The sequence below is a fragment of the Lonchura striata genome, chromosome Z (genome assembly GCF_050655825.1).
Source record: "Lonchura striata isolate lonStrDom1 chromosome Z, ASM5065582v1, whole genome shotgun sequence".
In the NCBI taxonomy this organism is placed as follows: Eukaryota; Metazoa; Chordata; class Aves; order Passeriformes; family Estrildidae; genus Lonchura; species Lonchura striata.
Window position 1 is genome coordinate 3,520,104 of NC_140740.1, and position 9,289 is coordinate 3,529,392.

The following is a 9,289-nucleotide window of genomic DNA, read 5'->3' on the forward strand; positions in this document are numbered from 1 at the left end:
AATTATAATTATAATTATAATTATAATTATAATTATAATTATAATTATTATTATTATTATTATTATTATTACAGGAGAAATCAGCAAGGCTAACATTGACATAGATTGGAGTCACAGGCACAGGAACAGAGAGAGGTGGCACTTACAAATATGGCTAGTGGAAGTTATGGTCATGAATTTTATCTGGTACATCTTCTTTTGAAGACCTTTTATTAAACAAGCATGATTTCCAGCATTTTCTCCAGAAGCCTGAAACAATTGGCTGAATACTGCTGGAATTAATTATGCCTCCCCAATTTTCATATGCATTTAAACTATCCAAGGATCTCCAAGGAGCGGGTTACATGTGAAACACAGAGGACTGTTAAAAATAGCTGGTTTTAATTAATTTATCCAGTTTAAAAAAACCTATCTGCCACTGTTGATCCAGTGAGTTTTCATTTCTTTGGCACTACATGCAAAAAAAAAATCCAAGAAGGGAAAAAAATAGAAAAGCAAGATATTTCTGAGGCCTTGTAAAGAAATGAATGTTTCAATTAAAGAAATATCTTCAGAAACAACAGGAAGGGTAAGAGGTTAAGATGTTTCCTGCTGATGGGAAGGTGCCTCATCTCAGGATAGTGATTATTTTGATCTTTTTATTAGAGTTTTTTGTTTGTTTATTAATAAAGTAAAACTGACTAAGCCAATTTTACTTATTATACCTCCATAGTCAGATTAAAATTATCTGTCCAGATACTTTCAGTATTTTCATGTGTTTTTTGGTCCAAAATTTACTTTCTGAACATTTCCTATCAATTTAAGAGAAATATTCAATAAGATTTTACAACAGTCCCATCAAACTCCACAAGAGCACTTTTTGCAAGGAGTTGACCAAGCTATAGGACACAGACACCTGAGTTATGTTTTATTGTCTTAAAGGCAACACTTCCAGTGGGAAACAATTTTTGGAACACACCAAAATCTTTTAGGCTGAAATTACTGCAGTGCTGATGCTGAAAGCAGCTAAATGTACTTTTTTTTATTATTATTATTACATTTACTGAGCTCTTCCATTCGCATTCATGACTGACCAGGAGATCTCAACTTTTCAAACCATTCCCAGCATTCATGTGTCACATGGCAGGCAGATTATCTCCCTACTGCTGGCTATTAAAAGTCATTTTTTCCTCACAGGGCTGGACTCTAGTCCAGTCCACTCTCCCTGCCATCCAGTGCCATCATGTGGAGACAAATTGTTACTCTCTGGATGCCTGAGAGGAGCAGCTTCTAGCCACAAACAATTACATTCACATAAAATCTTGTATGTAAAATAATGAAACCAATTTTTTTTGGGAAAAAATCACATTAATAAGGTGTTTGGCAGTTAAAATTTCCTTGGCTGTTAAGAACCCCTTTAATGCCTCAGATCTGTACTGCCAGCTGCCATGACTTCTCCCTGTGTTAAAATAAAAGAACTTTTTCTAAAACACAGACAGAAGCTCTTTTGCTCTAATCTTCTAAAATGATGTGATAACATCATCCACTAGAGTTTATTTTTTTGGTACTAAAATTTTCACTCTCTTTCCTCAAGGATAAAGTGACAGATCCCTTCTTTGAGAAGAAAACAGAGATCAGTTTTACCTTCCATTCTTATACAACCATACGCACACATGCACTTTCATATACACACATACACAAAAAAAACCCATAAAAATATTTAACCTGGAGATAGAATATGGGGCGATGCTGGTCTTCTTGTGGTCACCAGATGTTTTCACTGCCCTGAGACAGGAGCTCTACCCTGGTGTCAGACTGAATGGTGGCCTGAAAGCAAATCCATGCGAAGAAGCAGAATTAAAAGAGTAAAACAGTTTGTGCTCACTTCCAAATTGTCAGAAGCTGTACATCTGGACAGAAAATACATGTGACAGGTGAGTGTCCTATTAGCAAAATGTCAGGTGCTGCAATGCGCTGTCTCCTTTTGCCCCATGTGTTTCCTGCCACGGAGTAAACACATTTAGCTTTGGCACAGAAAGTTTCCCAGGGAGGTTCAAACAAGCAGGGTATCAGTGCTTCTTTAAAGCAGCTCCACGTTGTTTATCAGAGGCCATTACTGAGGATGGCAACAGCACAATAACTTTATCCAAAATTATACCCCGCAATCTGTCTCACTGCCACAGCCCAAACACCCAGTGTGGAGGTATAAACCAAAGAAAGCAAGTGGTCATGTTTTACCAAGTGTTAAGAGCCCAGGAAGTAACCACAATTTGCCGTGTGACTTTGGGAGGAGCACTTTTAATTAAACAGGCAATGAATTTGGGATCAGGTCTGCATGTTGGGAGAAATGGAATCTGAAGTGAAAATCTGAAATTTTCTCCCAAATGCCTACAACCACAATGAAAAACGCACACAGAAACAAGCAGAGAAGCAGGAGTTCTGCATTTGTCTTACTCCACCTCAGAGATGGAAGCAGTGACAGCATCTCTCAGCTCTGAAGCAAACAGGTTACCACCCCATACAGCAAAATCCTAACCAAACCCCTGTGACACTTTTAAGGACTTGCTGTGCCAAAAAAACTTTTTACTAATCTGGATTAACAAAAGAGAAGCACAGCAAAGCCAGCTTTCCTTCCCTTTTGCAGAAACTTTTCTTCTTGAAGTCCATGGCACCGTGAATGGTTGTGTTTTACAGCTTAGAACTGTTCTTGTAATAGTCTCTTCTACACAGCTCTTATAGTATAGGAGAAAAAAAAAGGCAAAGCATTCAAAAGAGCCGTATTTATACATGTATTTTTAAATATACTATAGAACATATATTTAAAAATGTAATAATTATGCATACATAAGGCCACGTACATATATGTGTGTGAACAAAGTAAAAAAATAGGCAGACTTCTTGATGAGAGTATAATTTCTGCTCTGGTTTGCCTTTTATAAATAGGGCAACTTCATTTGGTGGGCCAGTTTAAACAGAGCCAAACCAGGCTGGTAATTACCAGGTCCTCAGGATTGTGTCCATGGTGAATAAACCAGGAGGAATCTTTGCTAAAGGAGCATCAATAAACTAGACTCTGGGCAGCACTTAAATCAGTGGACAAGCAGGGCTGAAGAAGAGGCTCAAGCACAGCCTTACTCAGAGGTGTCAGTGCTTTATGCCATCCTTTGCTCTGTCTCATGATTCAGACGGGCCAAGGTAGAAAGCAGAAATTAATCTGGATACTGCTGTAACAGACAAAAAAAACCAAACAAACAAAAAAACCAAAAAAACAAAACCAAACAAAAAACCCAAAACAAACAAACAAAAACCCAAAAAACCCCCCAAAAAACCACAAAACAAAACAAACAAACAAACAAAACCAAAAAAAAACCCAAAAAAAAAACCCCAAAAAACCCCTCAGCATCCAAACGAGGGCCAAGGAGAATCTTGATTAGCTGCAGGGGGAAGCAGTGACACAGGAGCAGCAAAAGGCAGAGGGAGGGTACCCACCTTCATGAAATGGAATAAAGGATGAAATAATCCAAGGAGAAGGGGTCAGTAACATGCTGTGTGACTTGTGCTTCCCTTGGGACAACCACAGATCAGCGGGGCTGGGTGGGATCCACCCCAGGATCCTGAAGGAGCTGGTGGAAGGCGCCCTGAGCCATTTCCATCCCTTTGCTAGCACTCCTGGCGACCCAGGGTGGTCCCAGGTGACTGGAAGCTGGTAAACGTGGCACACACACCTCCAAGAGGCCCAGAAGAAGGATTTGTGAAGCACCTACATGACACTGGGGTGAGGGACAACAGCGTGAGGTGCTGGGTCCTGCCTTCGGGTCACAACAACCCCCCAGCTCCAGAATGGGGGAAACGGGGCTGGAAAATGTCCTGGGGTGCTGTGACAGCAGCTGGACACGAGCCCAGGGTGTCCAGGTGGCCAAGAAGGACAAAGATGCCAGGGTTGTCCCAGCCCTGGGTGGCAGCAGGAGCAGGGCAGTGCTGGGACCACACCTCAAACCCCAGGGTCACTTTTGGGCCCCCCACACAGGGAGTGGAGGGGCTGGAGCGTGGCCAGAGGAGGGAACGGGGCTGGGGAAGGGAATGGAGCCCCAGGAGAGGCTGAGGGAGCTGGGAAGGGGCTCAGCCTTGTTATAAATGAATGCTCTGATTTAATAATGAAAGAAATCTATTAAATGGTCGAAGTGTAAATTTGGTAAAAAAAAAAAGAAACCGCAAAGCGATTCAACTCTGAGCCAGGCGATCAGTGTCGGGGGGACTCAGGACTTGGCCTCTTTCACACCAAAGTCCCCGTGGGTCTCCCAGCTCAGTTCTATGGGGTCCATTTTTATACAGTTTCTTGGGTTTGGAAGGAAGTCTTCTTTAGCATATTATTGTGCTTTCCCAGAACTGGTGGAAAATTGCTGGAATCCTGTCAGGTGAAAATCTCCAGGATAAGCTTCTGATGATGGTTATCAAAATTTCTCCAGCTGGGTCTTGTCAGACGAGAAATCCCTTGCAATATACATCTCTGGTGACAGTGTCTTCCTGGCATTTTGATTTCTATCACTTAGCTTGCTTGTTGCCCAGCACTGGTTTTAGTACACAAGATGCTGTGATTTTTAATTTCATTTAGCATGAATTATTTTATAACATATATTACATATTATAACTTGGAGAAAAGGAGGCTCAGGGGTGACCTTGAGCTCTGCACAGCTCCTGACAGGAGGGGACAGCCGGGGGGTCGGGCTCTGCTCCAGGAACAGGGACAGGAGCAGAGGGAACGGCCTCAGGCTGGGCCAGGGGAGGTTTAAATTGTATATTAAGGGAAATTTCTTCATTCAAAGAGTTTTCAGGCATTGGAACATGCTTCCTGAGGAAGTCTTGGAACCACCCTCAAGTGAGTAATTACAGGAGGGCTTTCAGGGTAGCTCGTCTCCCTTTCAGAGAAGCACACAGAAGAAAACACACACTCAAGGATTACACATGCAGAATGTAAAATGCCAAAATGCTTTTGGCCCACCACATGGCATATGCAACCCATAAAATTAATACAGAATTACAGCACTAAAGCTGATTATGAATAGTGCTAAGTGCAAGCATGGAAGGAAGATGTGTATAAGACACAGTTACATCCTGTGCCAAGAAATATCTCCCTCCTACTATACAAACTTCAGAAAAAGATATGCACTGAAATGTCATTATTTTATCTGTTTTATTCATACCAAATGATTAAAATTTGTTAGAATTTCCCCATATTAGCAGGAATTTTCTGAGTAGATACTCTGAATGGTTTCAAAAACCTCTTAGCAACAACAAGCCTTTCATTAAAAAGTTAAATTTAAAGGTTATTAGGCAACTCCACAGTTGGAAGAATGCAGAGAGGCAGGACATTCTGCTCAAGTCCATTCTGAAAACGTGTGTCAACAGTGACTGGAAGGATCTGCTCTCACAGAACAGTGTTTATGCAGCTCTTCTTCAAATGAGTTCATCCAGCACCAAGAAGAAGGGTGGGTTTGATCACAGCCAATGAGCAGACAGACAGATTAATTTCTGGGGAAAATCTGGGCAGCATCTGAACTCTCAGTTCTCAAAACTAAGTGAAATTTGTAACCTTAAGTTTCTGTGGGTTTTATTAACTTTTTTTTTTTTTTTTTTAATATGTGGATTCAAATCCAGTTTGTTTGTTTTGCCATGACTCAGAAGTCAAAACAAACTGTGAAGAAAACACTTTTTTTTCCTATTCAATTAAGTGTACGGGAGCAATGCTTTGGTGTTAGACAGTTCTGCAGGTCCTGGAAAAAAAAAATCTCTCATGACCTCTGCTGTCTTTAAATGAAATAAAATAATAAACATGTGGAGCCACCTTATCACCCCATATGAATTGCTGTTTAAACACAGATTTAAACCAGCAAAGGATGGGACTTTGACTAAGATCAGTCATTTCATTCAACAAAAAAGTGAGATGTGGGCTTCCTTGAATAAAACAGAGGAAATTGTGAATAGGGAATATAAACAGCCTGCAGTGCGAGGAAATTAAGATCATCTGAATAAATTAAACAGGTAATTAAAAAATGCAACAGAGGTCTTCTGTGGGCAAAATTATATTTTCTCTTTCATAGCAGGAGAAGCTTCACTGCTAGAAATTAATCTAAGAAGAGGCAGCACTCCTGCTTCCTCTGTCTAAAAGTGTGAATTCAAACCTGTGACTTTGTGCAGTTAATGTGTGCACTTTGTCAATACTGCTTCATGTGCATCAGATGATGGTTCAAATCTTAAAATGCTTATTTTATCACCATTACAACTTTTTAGATATGGGGATATTCACTTCTGCAAATACTCTGAGAACTACAGACATAAAGAACCAGGAAATAGTAATTAGGTAATAATTACTGATTACAGCAAGTCCCATTATGTTAAAAATATTCTCCTGGCCTTTCCTGTTCAGACACAGGTTTGTTTATTTTTAATTTTAATGCATTTTATCAATATAACTAATTTCAGCATCTGCCTTGCACCTGTGTAATTCTGTTACCCAAGAGCAACATGTCAAATCCACAACTATTAATAGTATAATTAATAATAGTAGTAAAATTGTATATTACGTATTTTATTATTATTGTTATTATATAACTGGTCAGCCTGAGAATTCTTTCTAAGCCTGCTGCTGTGCCAGATACTGTTTTTGAGGTCTTGTTGGATGGCAGAACTATTCAGAATCCCACTACTGGTCAAAACAGTCACACAAAACTGCACTTTTCCAAGAACTTGCAGAATATTCAGCACTTACTTTGCAATGGCTGCTCCAGCAAATGTAAGAATTACATAATGAAAATGACCTCTGGGTACTGTGCATTCAATGTGTTATTGTAAAAGCAGAGAAAGAAAATGATACTTGAGGAAAAAAATAAATTAGGGTGTCTTTCTCACAGTGGTGAACTCAACTGCAAGGCATGAATACACAAATATTAAAGCTAAAGCAAGTGAAAACTTTCAAAACTCAGAGAACTCTTCATGGAGTACAAAACTAAGCTGAGAGAGGTACTCAACTGAGTGGTTCAATGCATTATTCACAACCAGAACTACAGCAGTAGCTAATTTTTAGTTTGATCTTTATCAAACACAGGCACTGTTTGCACTGACCTGACAACAAAGATTAAAACAAGTTTGAAAGTTTTGATGTGTAACTTCCACTACTAGATTTTTTTGTTAAAAAAAAATCACATTCACTCGTGACAGGGAACATCCTTTAATAACAAGCACGTTTCTGTGGTCAACACCAAAAAACCCCAGGCATAACACAGAATTCCATGTGACTTTGTATTAAAACAGTCAACATAATCTTGGAAAGCCAACTTGCCTGCTTTCTCCTTTACTTCTATGAGGTACTTCCCTATTTTATAGAGGAGGTCACAGCTGCATTTGCTCACACATGCAGAATACCAAGACAGTTGGAAATAATTTTCTCAATGTGAAATATTTTATTTTTTCCTGTATCCTTGAAGCTGTAGCTCTTTCTAATCCAGTGCATGAAAAATCCTCAGAAGCAGCTGTTGAGTGTTTTGGGACCTGTTATTCCCCTGCAGCACTGTGTATTCCCAATTTAATTGACTGGGCATAGTCTGGCCACTTTGCAGAATCAGCTGGCTGGAGTATCCAGAGCTTTGACGGAATTCTGCACAATGAGATGATAAATCAAACCAATTGGCCCCTTCTTCTTTTAGGAACTTTAAATCCATTCCCCATTAGTTTAATTTTTTTTTTTTCTGAATTATATATCCATGGATGGAACAAAGTTATGAAGTCAAAGCCAAATGACTGCAAGATTCAGGATTTCAAAATATGAGTGCTTGATAATCTACAGACAGAAATGGTGAAGTTTAAATCCAGATCAAAAAATTAATCAAGCTTGCAGCTATTTTACTCCTGCTTTTAAGTCTGTTAACAACTTTTCATGGGATACAGAATGTTCTAGTTTACTACTTGTTCCTGAGTCTGCTAACAGTAGGAAATATACAAAAGCTTTTTTTTTTTCCTTTTTAAGAATTTGCTCAGTCAAAATTATTAAATGTAATTGCAAACTAAACAGAGTTCCATGTTGCAGAGCAACACTATTCAGTGATAATGCCTTACTTTCATCTGCAAAGTTTACTATTATAATAAAAAGAGGATACTTTTCCTTAAGAATTAACATCCTTAAGAATTGTTAGAAAAAGTCTCATTTTCACAGGTTTATACTTACAGAAGTCCTTCAGAAATCTCTCACTTAAAAAACACCCCCTGAGAAATTTCCCCTATTCTGCATGGAGGGGTAAACATCAAAAACAACTTGTAAACTTCATTAGACAAAGATATAGAACCACATCTGTGCTAAGTGTCTCCACTGCAAGATTTGCATGTTTGTGCTATTCTAAAGCTGGCCAGAATTGACAATCAGACACAAGTTATTACATATTCCTGATTTCTCAACTACCCTCTACCACCTCCTGCATTCAGGACTCACCAGAGGCTCCTATTTCTCTGGCACTCTTGTGATTGCTTTCACACCCTTCCACACGCTGTTCTTTACTTTGTCTGCTTCTGCCACTCCTCACTATCTTGCCCAAACTGAGCAGGTGTCTAACAAAGGTGACTGGTATTATTATTTCTAAAAGCTTTTTGTTAAAGGAGAACACTCTGGAAATGTATGAGCAGTTACTGAGGCTGTTTTGTTCCTGATTTTGGACCAAGATGTTCCACCAAGCTGTAAGTGCTGTTCCATCAGACCCCACGCCTCCATCCCTTCACAGACATTTAGGGCCAATCTTGACAGAGGCAGCTGGGTGAAAGCTCTCAGACTAATTTCAACAGAAATGTGTGTGGAATTTTATATCCATGGTTTTTCTCATCATCAGAGCCATGCTGTTCTGTGCAGTGCTGAGATGAAAAACTGAGGCCAGGACCAGAGCAGTAACTTCTTGACAAAAGCAGCAACAAATGCAGAGCTTTTCCCAGCATTTTGAAGGATCTCAGTTTAAGGACCTCATAGATCTTCTTAATTTAATACAAACTCAAAAGAGCTTGGCTGCTTTTTTATGTGAAACGGTTTAAAAATGGTAGTATAATGGTAATAGCTTTTGTGACTTTTTCTGACACTCACGTTGGAGGAAATTAAGCAGAAATGGCTTCTACAGCTGCACCTACAAGTCACCCCCTGCCATGATGTGGCAGTTGAAAGTTGTAACAAAAGTTACATGTCCAAAGTGTGTTTGCTTTTCTAAATTGATTGTGTACAAACTCAAGGCCCCTGTTGAGCTTTCTCTCCTATTACTGCCCACAACACAACCCTGAATTG